The sequence below is a fragment of the Canis lupus genome, chromosome 1 (assembly GCF_048164855.1).
Source record: "Canis lupus baileyi chromosome 1, mCanLup2.hap1, whole genome shotgun sequence".
Classification (NCBI taxonomy): Eukaryota; Metazoa; Chordata; class Mammalia; order Carnivora; family Canidae; genus Canis; species Canis lupus.
Genome location: NC_132838.1, coordinates 92,247,254 through 92,261,186, shown reverse-complemented (window position 1 = coordinate 92,261,186; position 13,933 = coordinate 92,247,254).

Here is a 13,933-nt window from a genome sequence, read left to right as displayed (position 1 = left end):
AGATGTTAACAACTTAGACTGGACTATTAAACATGCAAGTTGTTATATGTAAACCTCATGGTAACCACAAAACAACCACATTACAGAAATGAATGAGAAAGAAATACAAACATACCACTGAAGAAAGCCATCATACCACAAAGAAGAGAGCAAGAGAAGAAAAGAACAGAGAGAAACCATTAAAAGTGCTAGAAAAAAATTAATAAGATGGCAATAAGTACACATGTATCTATATTTTGGTTACAGTATTTAACTTCCAAGAGCTTTTCTTGTTCTCTGAATGTTCCTTTTAAGAACATCCTGTTCTTATTTTATACATGCAGTATCTCTGTCTTCAAGCTATGAATTATAAAGATTTTTTTGGACAAGTTACTCTGTTTTTTTTTTTTTTCCATTGATATTCTTAAGTTATTCTCCCCCTCTTTAATTTTGTCTATTTTTCTTTGTGGAATGTTTTCCTAAAATTTTGAGTGATCTTTGGGTGTTTGTTCCTATTTAATAATAGATTGAAATCATGATTAAAACTCTGTATGAGCAAGACTTGGTGACTGGCAGTTTTTTCTACCCATGATTTGGCCTAGGATCTGGCCATTTTTAGTGGGAATTCCAACTATTGGTAACTGCAGATCCTTTTTCTTGGTTACATGAAAACCTCCAAATTCTGGTTGTGTGTGTATGAAGATAGGAGTCTAAATCTGGCTGAATCGTTCTGGAAACTAACAGGATTGGAGCTCTTAATATGGATAAAATGGATTCCCAACTTGTTTGCATTATTTTCATCCAGTTTTCTGGTTTATTACTTCCAGAGTGTGAACTTGCAGGTTCCTATCAGGATTAGGGGAAAAAATCTGGACCTGAAAGAAAATCTAAGGGGTTACTTATGTGTTGTATGGATGGGAGGAGGTGGAAATATTCTTTATTTTTTTATTTTTTTAAGATTTTTAATTTATTCATTAAAGACAGAGAAAGAGAGAGAACGAGAGAGGCAGAGACACAGGCACAGGGAGAAGCAGGCTCCATGCAGGGAGCCCGATGTGGGACTCGATCCCAGGTCTCCAGGATCAGGCCCTTGGCCGAAGGCGCCTACTAAACCACTGAGCCACCCGGGTTGCCCTGGAAATATTCTTTAAAGTACTAAATTTTTTTTTAAAAATTCGATGCAATATGAATTTCTGTTAATAGGGACAAGGTTAAGTAAATTGTGGTGCAGCCATATCATGACATATTATGAAGTCTATAAAATCATGATTTATACAAATAGTTATTACATAGGAAAATGGTCATTATGTATGCCAAAAAAAATGCAGGCTATAAGATACATGTAATAGGATTTTGTTTTTTAATAGAAAAAAAAAACACCAAAGACTTCCTCACTATGTAGTTTCCATCTCCATAAATATTTCAGTAGTCAAAGGATGTGTTAATAAGATACTCTAGGGGACAGAGCTCTTTAAAAATAAAGACTAAAAAGTTGTCTTTTAGAAAAAAAAGTTTTTCCATCTGATACAGCTGTCAGGAAATAGTTTTCCCAATAATTTTGGCTATTTAGTATCAGCTTCTAATATTTTAATCTGTATGGCGCACAGATGTTTTTGCATGATTATTTGGCCAAATAGTTGGGTGCAAGCCCTATGACACTAAGTTATCCAATACTCTGCAGCAAATATCTCTGACATGAGCTCAGGAAATTGAAGGACCCTGGGGCCAGGAGGCATATAAAATGAAGAGTGTTAGTGAACAAGTTGCAAACATCTTTGGAAAAAACATCATTTTTGGTTTATTCCTGACCTTAAAGGGAATGCTTCTAGTTTATATCATCATTAAGTATGAAATGGCTATTGGTTTAACATTGCTATATATTTTTATCATTAAGGAAGTGGCTTTATAATCCTGGTTTTCAAATAATTTTTTAAAATATTTTATTTTTTTATTCATAAGAGACACACAGAGAGAGGCAGAGACAGAGAGAAGCAGGCTCCCTACTGGGAGCCTGATGAGGGACCTGATCTCAGAACCTGGAGATCATGACCTGAGCCAAAGGCAGACACTCAACCACTGAGCCACCCAGGTGCCCTCAAATAATTTTTATTTTAAAAATGTTTAATGAATTTTACAAAACACCTTCTGGACTTTTTTTAATTATACGACATATCTCATTTGATCTATTGATATGCCACATTAGGTTATTTAATATTAAATTATCCTAACATTGCTTGAGAATTATCACTTGGTCATGGTGAATTATGTCCTTTATATCATTGAATTTGATTTGGTAGCATTTGATTTGGGATTTTTTTTCATTTGCATTAATAAATGACAATGATCTACGGGGGGCATGAATGTGCATATGCATGCACGCTAATCATTATCAGTTGTAGAACAGGATTATTTTACTATTATTATTTTACCTAAAAGCAGAGCATCAAATACATGAACAAAGACTGATAGAGATCTCAATATAATTTTTTCTCAATCATTGATAAGACAGAAAATCTGCAAAGATGTAGAAAATTTGAACACTATCAACCAATTTGATTTGACGTAAATGAAACACTCCACCTAATAAGAGCAGAATATGCAGCTTTTTAAAGTGCACATGTTGCATTTATTAAAATAGACCATATTCCTGTGCTTAGATCTTCATATATTCATCAGCTTTATCCATCAGCTTTATCCTTAAATATTTCATATTTTTGATGATGTAAAAATATTTTAAATTTCAATTTCCAACTGTTGCTGGCATATAGACAATTAGTATTTGTGTAGTGTATTTGTATCCTACATATTGCTAAATACACTTTCTGCTGTTTTTTTTTTTATTTTATTTATTTTTTATTCATGAGAGAGACAAAGAAAGAGGGATAGAGACACAGGCAGAGGGAGAAGCAGGCTCCATGCAGTGTGCCGGATGTGGGACTCGATCCCGCATCTCCAGGATCACACCCTGGGCTGCAGGCGGCACTAAACCGCTAAACCACCCAGGCTGCCCACATTTTCTGATCTTGATGGGGTTTTTTAAATGATAGATTTCATAGGATATTCTATATAGGTGATCATCTATCTGTGAATAGTTTCCTTTCCAAGATGGGTGCATTTTATTCATTTTTTTCTTGCCTTAGCGCACTGTCTAAACTCCCCCAGTAAAACCGTGACTAGAATAGAGAATAGGTCTTGTTCCTGATTTAGGGGGAAAGCATTCAGTCTGTCATTACTAAGTGTGCTATAGCTATAAGCATTTGGAAAGTGTTGTGAGGTTGAGGAAATTCTTTTTCTAGTTTTCTGAGAGTTTTTTTTTATTTTTTAAATCAGGATTAGATGTATTTTGTTGAATTCTACTTCTGTATCTATTAGGACAATCATAGTTTTTCTTCTTTAATCTATTAATGTGATAAATTACATTGAGTTATTTTAAGATGTTAAACCAGTCCTGCATCTTTATGGTAAACTCCATGTGGTCGTGATTATATATTGTTGGGTTTGATTGGCTAAGATTTTGTTCAGAATTTGTACATTTATGTTTATGAGGGATATTACTAATCTGATTACTTGTAATGTCTTTGGTTTTGGTATCAGAGTCTCTTGGGATGAGTAAGGAAAAAATTCTCTCCTTTTCAATTTTCTGGAAGAGATCCAGTAGAAATGGTATTCTTTCCTTAAAGGTTTAGTAGAATTCACTAGAAAAGCCATTTGGAGGGCCTTGAATGCCAGGCTCAAGGGCTTGGTCTTTGCTCTGAAACCTTTACAGGTTCCCATGATAAAAAAAGATGATGAAAATTAATTAAGTAAGATGATGTGTACAAAGTATGTTTGGGGAAGATCAGTCTGGCCACTGTGGGCAGGAAATATGTTGGCAGTGAGGGCCTAGCTATAAGTACGAGGAACAACATTAATTCTTACAAAAATTCCTACAGATAAAGCTTTGCTCAGTCTTTCACAGGCTGGAAGGAATTCCTCACACAGAAAGAAAAGTGACCCTATTTAATGCAAGTAGGCTGGAAGATGCTTTTTCTTGAGGAGGAGGCTATGAGGGGGTTTCAACTATTAGCACTTAAAAATGACCCTTCGTGGCTACAGTTTCCAGTTCAGCTAAATAAATACCGCCCAGCTGGACAATTGCTTTGTCTTTTTTTTTTTTTTTTTTTTTTTATGATAGTCACAGAGAGAGAGAGAGAGAGAGAGAGAGAGAGGCAGAGACACAGGCAGAGGGAGAAGCAGGCTCCATGCACCGGGAGCCCGACGTGGGATTCGATCCTGGGTCTCCAGGATCACGCCCTGGGCCAAAGGCAGGCGCCAAACCGCTGCGCCACCCAGGGATCCCTGGACGAATGCTTTGTGAACTGCCCAGACCGCACTTGGATGGTAGTGTTTTTAAGTAACTGGAATTCTTTTTTAAAGGAAAGTGATTATTTAAGATTTTTTTCACAGGTTTAAAGCATCATAAAAGAAACACATCATAAGGATTTGCTGATAACACAACTCTTTTTAGTTGCTGACCCCACCCCTTCAACACTGGGCATTTGTCATTTTGAATAAGCACAGCCTCCTGTTCTAGGCATGGTAGTCTATATATCCCCTTCTGCCCTGTTGATTAGTTTTAAAGAACAATATTGCAATTTGATCATCTGATTGCAGCTGCCACACTTCGGGAGTTACAGTTTATTGCATCAGCTCTGGGGATAGATGAGGCTAGGCCAGTGCCATCCAAAGAGCTTAGTAATCAAAGCTGCAGACCTAGAAACATGAATTTAATACTGAAACCATCATATTTTCCAAGCTCTTTTCAGCTCATGGTAAACATATTTACCCAAATTTAAGTTGTGAAAGAACATCTTTCAGCATACTGCACTGCAACTGAAATAATGCCTATTAGTAAAGCAAGCACACCTTTCTAATAAAATACTGTGCTGTTGGGAGGGAGGCACAGGTGACATCAATGGAAAATTCAATGGATTAGGGAATGGCTTTCACTTGGCATCAGTGTGAATGACTGAGCATTGTCAATATGGGTGGTGTTATTTTAAACACAGAACATCCTGCCCATTTTCATTGTAAGCCAAGTCTGTGATGTCAAACTTCCATAAAATTTGTTTCTGAGAAGTGAACCTGCAAAATGTACACAAGGTAAATGTCCTTTTTTTCAAACGGCCCTGGGAGGGGGACAAAAAAGCTTACATTTGGATAGTGCACATCTGCTATCCCATCTGGTCCTTATAACATCCATGTGGAAATGACTAAGTCAAATTTTATCATTGACTTATTTTACAGTTGAAGAAATGGAGGCTTGGAGATGAAGAGAATTTACCAGGATTATAAAGGAAGTAAGTGGCAAAGCAAAGATTGGAATTCAAATCTCTTTAAGTCTGGCTTCCATGCTTTTGCCATTATGGCACATTGCCTCTCCAGAGTGAAAATACGGATATGGTGATTAAGAGCTTGCCAGTTTGTGGAACTGAAAATACACACACCTGGTCTGTAACACCAGGTAAGCCAGTATGACATCCCAGGCACTGAACATTTTATAAATAAACTCCTAAATGTTATGTTTCCATAGAGAAAGAACTGTTGTGTTGTAAGTGAGATGTTAATTCTGTCCATTCGTGCTCTATTTTGTTGGCATTTCAGTGAACGTACAGAATCTTGGGGGAAAAGGAGATAGTCCTAGAAAATGTGAATTTACTTCAATGTGGAAATGGGAAATTTCTAACCTGGAGGTGTAGACATTTTAAAAATCCATAGATAGACACTTAGGAAGCATAGGTTTCCCTGAAATTAAATTTTGAAATTTGTGAGTATGCATTTTTGTTTCTGGGAATATTCTTTGATTCTGTTAGGCTTTTAAAGTCCATTTTGTGAAGAACTTTCAGGAATTACTTTGATGGAAACAAACAGTTATTTCATTCCCCTACCAACACAGTCCCCAAAGATTTTGCCCTTTCTTGAGTTTTCTGTGAGCTTATTGTCTGCCTGCCACATAGATCTGGTGCCCTTTGACCATGGCTTTGCCTTGTTACTTAACTGTGTGTGTAAGTAAGAGGGGCTGCATCTCAGTCCTGTGGGTGTGTGTTTCAGGGTCCCCAGATGTAGTAGAGACCTTTAATAAATCACAGATTTAGGAATGTTGACTTTCAGCAATCTGATCACTAAGTCAAATTTTATCATTGACTCTTTTTGCAGATGAAGGAATGAAGGCTTAGAGATAGAGAATTTACAAGGATCATAAGGCAAGTAAGTGTCAAAATGAAGATCAGAGCTTGACTCTTAAATTCCTGTCTTAGAGGACATGGAGGCTTGTGGGATCAAGCCTTTCTATAGTCATGCTATAAGCCATATAAGGTAACTAGTTTGCAAATCAATTCTGAATACAAAAAAGGTAACAGGAGTGCTTTTCAAATTACAGGATAACTTGTAAATAGTCTCAGCAGTGTATATCAACCTAGATGAGGGTTACCTCACTGAATGCAATTCCCTTAGCTGGTTGTGTGTTTATTTCAAAGTTGGCACTTTGGCTCTAGTATGTTCTGTAAGAGTTCCTTGCTGGGACAGCCATGGAAAGGTCTCCAAATGGTATTAACTGACATGTTAAGTTACTGTGTTTCCTGATAGAGTACTCAATGATTTTTTGTTGTTTGAAAATATTAAGTAAATATTAAGTCTATCCTTAAGGATGTAAGGTTTGCAATAGTGGTATGTATGCCAGAGAGCTCTGTGCTTCCTGAACATAAAGTCACGAAAGGACCTCCAACATGTGTGGAGTGTGGGACATCGTGAAAATCGACAAATGATTTCTTAAGAGAACTTCTTTCAAGAGACAATGTGCAATTGAAGATGTTAGCTCTGGTATGCTAGCTAACAAAATATTGCTTGCATTTATGGGGTCGATTAAGTTTAACAAATAGTATTTTAGTACTTAAAAAGTGCTTTGCTTTGTGCTATACATGCAGTGTGTGTGTTGGTGGGGGGACACCAAGATTTAATTCTTGTGTCAAAGAAGTTGTATTTCATTCAATTCATGTCAGGAAGCTACACACATAAAAATAGATAATCACAATATAATGATGTACATGTTATATAGAATTCTGGATAGGCAAGAGACACATGACTCAAATAGGCAACAGGGAAGTCTTCCTGGAGGAGGTAATACCTGAAGACGTTTTGGAAGAAGAGTAAGTGCCAACCAAGGAAGGTAAGAAGACGTGGAGACAGGAGAGCATGAGCAAAGGGACAGCTTTGTGCAGGGAGCAGCCTTGTGTGTGAGGTTGGTGGGCGGCAGGTGAGTTTTGAGGGGGAATTACAGACTGTTGAACATTAGCAAAGTGTGGAGTCTGGGCTTGGGAATGCAGGATATAGAAGTGAGTAGCAGGGATCAGGTCATGGTGGTCTTGAGAGTCTAAGGATCTTGGCTTTTGTGCTGTAAGCAAAAAGAAGTAATCTAAGATAGGGGGTGACACTGTCATATTTGCACTTTAGAAGATCCCATAGTTTGAAATACTCGAAGCCCTACAGGCCATCACGATAATAAATTCTATACACTAGCAAAATGTTGGGTCCATAACATCTTAAGGGCCACCTGATCTCACCTAATAAATTTAATAATTTGTGACATTATATGGAGTCACTCTGCCCCCGCCAGATGGTACGTGCTGGAACTTCCATTCTCCATCCTGTGTAAAGTCCACTGTCCCAGCTGAAGAGCTCTGAGAGCTCACACTCTGGGTTTAAGCTCTTGCAGCTGCTGAGTTAGTTCTGTTGAGTTACTGGATTGTCCCATAGGTCCCTTCCTTGTTGTGCCATGTCAGCCCAGACCTGGGACTGGACTGACACTGGTCTGGAGCCCAGACCTCCTTTCTAGGACTTTCATCAAAATCCAGTCATACCAGCTGTTAGGGTACCATACACTTGACCAACAGGCTGGAGAGGTAAGAATGTTGGGGGCACAGAAAATGTAACTGGTCCACAGTCTCATATGACATGTCCTGTTGACCGCCAGCTCGAGATTCTGCATCTATTGTGTGCCACCTTGCTCCTTCCCAGCACTTCCCCTACTCCCAACCCAAGCTTTCTCTCTTTGGGGACACAGCACCATTCAGCCCACTCCCCAAACTCAGTCTGGCACTCTCTTGGCAAATCCAAAGGTTTTCCTTCTCTTGTAGCAATATATAGAAATTTCCCTTTCAGGGGCATTGGCAGCCTTCCTGCCAGGGCAAAAGAAGCAACAGTTAGTTTAGGTTTTAAGTAATCTTTTTTCCAGTGCAGTTTCCCTGGTTTTCTGAGAGAACGTGGGATTCTCTACTGAACTGGTGTACCGCTTTTGGCAAATTGGCCCTATTAATTAGGCCCATTGAAATCTTATCTGCCTCCTAATGGAGACAGTTCACAGAGGGCTGGAACACAGTGCCTGCTGCAGGGGAGGGAGACGCGAGGGGAAATGCACGTAGCCTCTTTTCTCAGCCTCCTCTCCAGAGGAGAGGCCCCAGATCCCGAGATACAGAAGATTGTTCTTCTCTGAATGGAAACATGTACTGTAGCTAATGTCAGAGAAGAGGCTGCTTTTTCTGTTTCAAACCGGTTTGTTAATATTTGGCTTCTATTCTGTGACATGCATGGGTGCCCTTCAGAGCCTTACCTCACTTCTAAGTATACATATTTTTAAGAGCCCTTTCCTAAATTTTTTGGTTCTAGGAGGCTCTTATTTTCCAAAATAGTGTCTTTTTTTTTTTTTTTTAATACTGAAGGTTCATGAGCTGTTGCTGAATTTCAAGTCTTATGAGAGTGGATATTACTCTGTGGGTGAACAGGGGTCTCCTTGTCTCCTTGCTGGGTAACTTCAGGCAGACATATTCTGTGTCTGTTGACCTGTGACCACCTTAATCAGACAAGTATCAGACTCTGTGAACTTGGGGTCTCTTTTAACCCAGGACCCTAAAGTTTCTTAGGGAACGTAGTTTGAATAATTCTCCACTGCCTTTAAGGAGAAGGCAGGTGATAAGAAAATACACAGTGGTTGGATAGATGGGAAATGCTCGATCCTGTCTAAAGCCCATTGTGTGTGTGTATGTGTGTAAATGGTACCTCCTGTAGAAAACACTCCTTTAGAGGACATTACTTAAGAGCTAGCCCAGAATTCTGTACCAAAATGACTTTACCAAGATGTGTACCTGGACAGGCGCTACCTTGAAGTAGGAAAGTGCTCCCCCTTCGAATAGGTGAAAGACTTGTGTTTGTGTGGATGGGAATTACAGTCCGGGCTCTTCTTTTCTCCTAGATTCAGACTTCCTTTGTTAGGGAGGAGGAGCAGGGCTTTCTTCCTAGTTACCATGAAGCTTTGTTGAGTTTTTCCATCAGTGCCAGGGTTTGCCCAGTCTGGGGACAGCCAGAGAGCACAGCGGAGCTAGGAACCAGCTAGGTTCTCCTGAATAAGGAGACCATCTATCATGACACATTGGCCACTCCTGGAGATAGCTTGGGCACATTCTTGCCTTGAAATGACAGGCAAGACGTGGAGTAGAGCTTTCTTGCCTCCCCATCAGCCCAGCCCAAGCCATGGCCACCTACCTGCCCTCTTGCCATAGTCAACCGGTTTATTTCCCTGTTTTCCCTCGTGCATCCCTGCAGTCTATTGCCAACAAAGCAGTCATTCAGCACGATCCTTTTAAAACAGGAAGTCATGCTGCTGCTCGGAAACCCTCTTAAGATGTCCCATCACTTAAAATCCTAAACCCCAACCACAGCTCTTGACACCTACATCACTAGGTCTCTACTCTTCTCCCTTTTCTGTCACGACTGCTTCCAGCTATGTGGCTGCCTTGCTTTGTCATGGAAGAATCAACCATGTTCCTGCCTCAGGACTTCCACTTCTGCTGTGTCCTCACTGGGCTCACTCCCACACTTTCTGGCCCAGGTGCTCTGCTCATGTCACTTCCTTGTAGGGCTTCCCTTGATCACTCTACTTAAAACAGCACATCCTATCATTCTCTGTCCCTGACTCTCATTTTGTTTTTCTTTGTAGCTTTTAACATATGTGACATAGTAAATGTCTGTTCTGTGCCTGATGCTCAGCTAGAATGAGCACAGGATGCCTGAGAAGGAATGCCAGTTGTTAACTAGTTACCTCAAGTCATCCTCCAGTCTTTGTAAGCTCTACTCAGGAAATCACAGGGCTATTCATCTGGGGGTCAGACCAAAAGGCAAATTTGCTTTTGGCTTCCAAAAACTAATCCTCAGCAGATTTCACATGTAAATGGATGAATTTAAGAAATATGAAATGACTCTGAGTTTAAAAATAGTCTGTCATCAATCAACAGGTAAGCAGAAATGCCTCTGAAGGAGAGACAACAACAAAAGAAGCAAAATTTAGCATTCTCTGACATTTCCTAGGTGATGGGCCTATCACATTTGCTGAGCATGTTGAATCCAAAGAGAATCCTATCCTGACCTTCTGGAGTGGAACAAAGTTCAGTGTCTTCCTCTCCCACTGATTAAACAGACCTCTCTATAATTGGTGGATTTGAACCAGTTACCTGTGCTCTTGAATCCGCAGAGGGTCTCACACATATGGCTTTCTGTAAAGTTTGCAGATGCAGGAAGATTTCCCTTCATTTCTTGGAGTAAAAACAGATTGCCAAATGCTACCATTTTTTTCGAGGTGACACCTGAGAAGGAATACTCAGAAGTGAAATTTATTTTTTTAATTTAAAAATTTTTATTAAAAAAATTTTTTTATTTAAATTCAATTAACATATGCTGTACTATTAGTTTCAGAGGTAGAGTTCAGTGATTGATTTGTTGCATGTAACACCTCGCGCTCATTACATCACATGCCCTCCTCAGTGCCCATCACCCAGGCACCCCATCCCCCCAAACCCTCTCCTCCAGCCACCTTCAGTCTCCTAGAGTTAAGAGTCTTTTATGGTTTGTCTCCCTCTCTGATTTAATCTCGTTTCATTTTTCTCTCCCTTCCCCTATGATCCTGTTTTTGTTAAATTCCACGTAAGAGTGAGATCATATGATAATTGTCTTTCTCTGATTGCTTAGCATAATGCCCTCTAGTTCTATCCACATCATTGTAAATGGTAAGATTTCATTTTTTTTGATGTCTGGGTAACATTCCATTATATATAATATATTCCATTATATATATAATATATATTCTGTTATATGTATATATATCAATATAATATATATTCCATTATATATGACTATAAATATAAACATAGTCTCCATTCATTTGTCGATGGATATCTGGGCTCTTTCCATATCTGGGCTATTGTGGACATTGTTCCTATAGACATTGGGGTGCAGGTGTCCCTTCAGATCCTTTGTATCCTTTGACTATGTTTGTATCCTTTGGGCGAATAACTTGTAGTGTAATTGCTGGGTCATAGAGTAGCCTTATTTTTAACTTTTTGAGGAACCTCCATACTATTTTCCAGAGTGGCTGCTCCAGCTTGCATTCCCACCAGCAGTATAAGAGGGTTCTATGTTTTCTCGCAAGTGGGATTTGATGTGAGCATGCAGATCAAACTCAGATCTCCAAGAGGACACCAGTAAAACATTTTAACTTTTTTTTAAAAAAATGAATCATGACTTTTTGGCACTGGAGAGGAGGACAGTAGTTATTCGAGTGAAGCACTTTATAGGTGTTGCTTCTTTCTCTTATGAGAACCCTATGCCAGGTGGGTGTTCTAATTTCCATAGAAGGAGAGGGTTTGGATGGTAAGCAGCTTACCTATGGCCACGGCTAATGAAGTAGTCAGGAGACACATCCAAACTCACCACATTCCTATCACTGCACAGCCAGTATTCACTTAACATTTCACTCATTAAGTGAATCATTGCATTCACAAAGGACTCACTCTGGAGCTTTCAAAGTTGGGTTTGTTTTTTGTATTGTTTTGTTGGCAGTTTCTTTTTCCCTCAGCTTATTTTCCTCCCACGACATTTTTGGATTCCCTGAGCCAATCTCAAGGTTTAGCATGCAGCATGATTTCAACAAGTGGGGGCTACTGCTTGGACAAGTTTCAGATGGAATTATCTCTAAGGCTCACAAACATGTAGGCTTATCATACATGAATTTCAACACAAACCACTTAAGAACTGATGAGGGGAAGTACCAAAATGATTTTACTTGTCTGTTAAGGCCTGTCTTGTCCTGTCACCCTGGGGCTAACCCCTTTTGGGCAGGAAGCATGTGTTCTCTGTCACCCACAGGGAGCAGGGAGGAGGCTCTGGCCTAACTCCCTGGTAATAGTAGCTTTGATTGTCATTTCTCCTACCAGAGGAGTGGGAAGGAAGAGTGTGGAAGGGCAAGGTTTTGGCTACCTCTAGAGAGACACTAATTGTATTTCTAAGTATGACAAGAGAGGGGACATCTCCCATCCTTTCAGCTTGATGAGTCCAGATCTAGGCAGCTCAAGCTGTTTTCCAGAAAGGGATGACTGAACCATCTTCAGTGATTCAGTTGCATAAAGGTGAAAGATTTGAGGAAAAGCTTTTTAAAAAGTTGTGTAGAACAAGGAAAGTCTTAGGACCGTCATCTCAAAAATAAACTTTTATTTAAGTTACATGTACAGTTCATTAATAAAAGAAAAATGCTTGTCTACAGGTCAGCAGGACTTGATGCATTCCAACATGTGTCTATAGAATTCTGAAGATCCTGAGCATGATAATGTAGCCGTATGCTCTAGAATCCCAAGGCATTATATGCTCTTAAATCACATTTTGGTATCGAGTGACATTTTAAAAGGGGCAAGGTAGTTTTTTTTCAAAGCCAGTCACTTTATGCAAAGAATTCTTTTCTCCCTGTGCGTGTGTATAAATAGAGAAATACCTAGGTCTCAGGGGTAGATTCCAGAATATCTAAGATCCATCAGTCACTTGACCTAAGTCATAGTTATTCCTGTTTTACTGGGTATGTCTTGTGAGAACCTTACAATGTATGATTGGTTTTGATACAGTTTGTACACAGGAGGGATGTTGCCTGTCCATAAATTCCTTCAGGGGATCTTTTTCTTCTACTTTGCAATCCAGTAATCTACTTCTACTTCACAAGGAGAATAATTCTGCAACTTCTGGCATCTTGAAGCATGGCACACATAACAATGTTTTGCTAGTGTTATACTACTGGTACACCACTATATTGGATGCCAGCCATTTAGGGCATCTGACACACCGGGAAACTACTGAGGGATCCCTACTATCAGTAGTAAAGGGGACTCAGCAAACATGTAGTGTGACATCTGGCTTAACCTTTACACGTCTCTGCCTCCTTTTCTGAGAGGGGATGGCAGGAAGCATATAGGGTTTGGAATCTGTGGTCTCAATTTTCACATCATAAAATGAAGACACTTACCAACTTGGGTTGTTGTGAAGATCAAAAGAAAAAAAATACATGCCAGCACTTATTTAACACATTATTAAGCTATTAAGATGTTAAGGGAAACTCAAAATGCTTTAGCACCATCCAAAGACTGTGTAGGCTACCAAATATTTATTTCCATGTTCTAGGCAGTAAAGTCAAAAGATTGGAAGAGAAACCCACAGGCTAAATGTTTAGGGTTTAAATCATGGAACCCTTGAAGCTTTTTTTTAACTGTATAAAGGTTATATCACTACCTGAAATTCACACCTAGATCTCATCAGACAGGTGTAGTGGAACACACTTGGGACAAGGTCTAATGCTTGTTGTGCTCAATGAGTCAAGTTACTGTAACCCTCCCTGGTAAAGTCACATAGGAGGTTCTAGATCGTGCCACAATGAATACAAATAAAGGCATAGATCGAGAGTAACCTCCAGCAGTAACACTTGCCTTGCACTCACTAAATGCCAGACATGGTGGTGCTGAGTCCGTCTATGCCTTCTCACTTAACCTTCACCATGGCATGGCGACAGTCTCCATCTTGTCCATTTACTGAGGGGATTAGTAGCTTGTCCAAG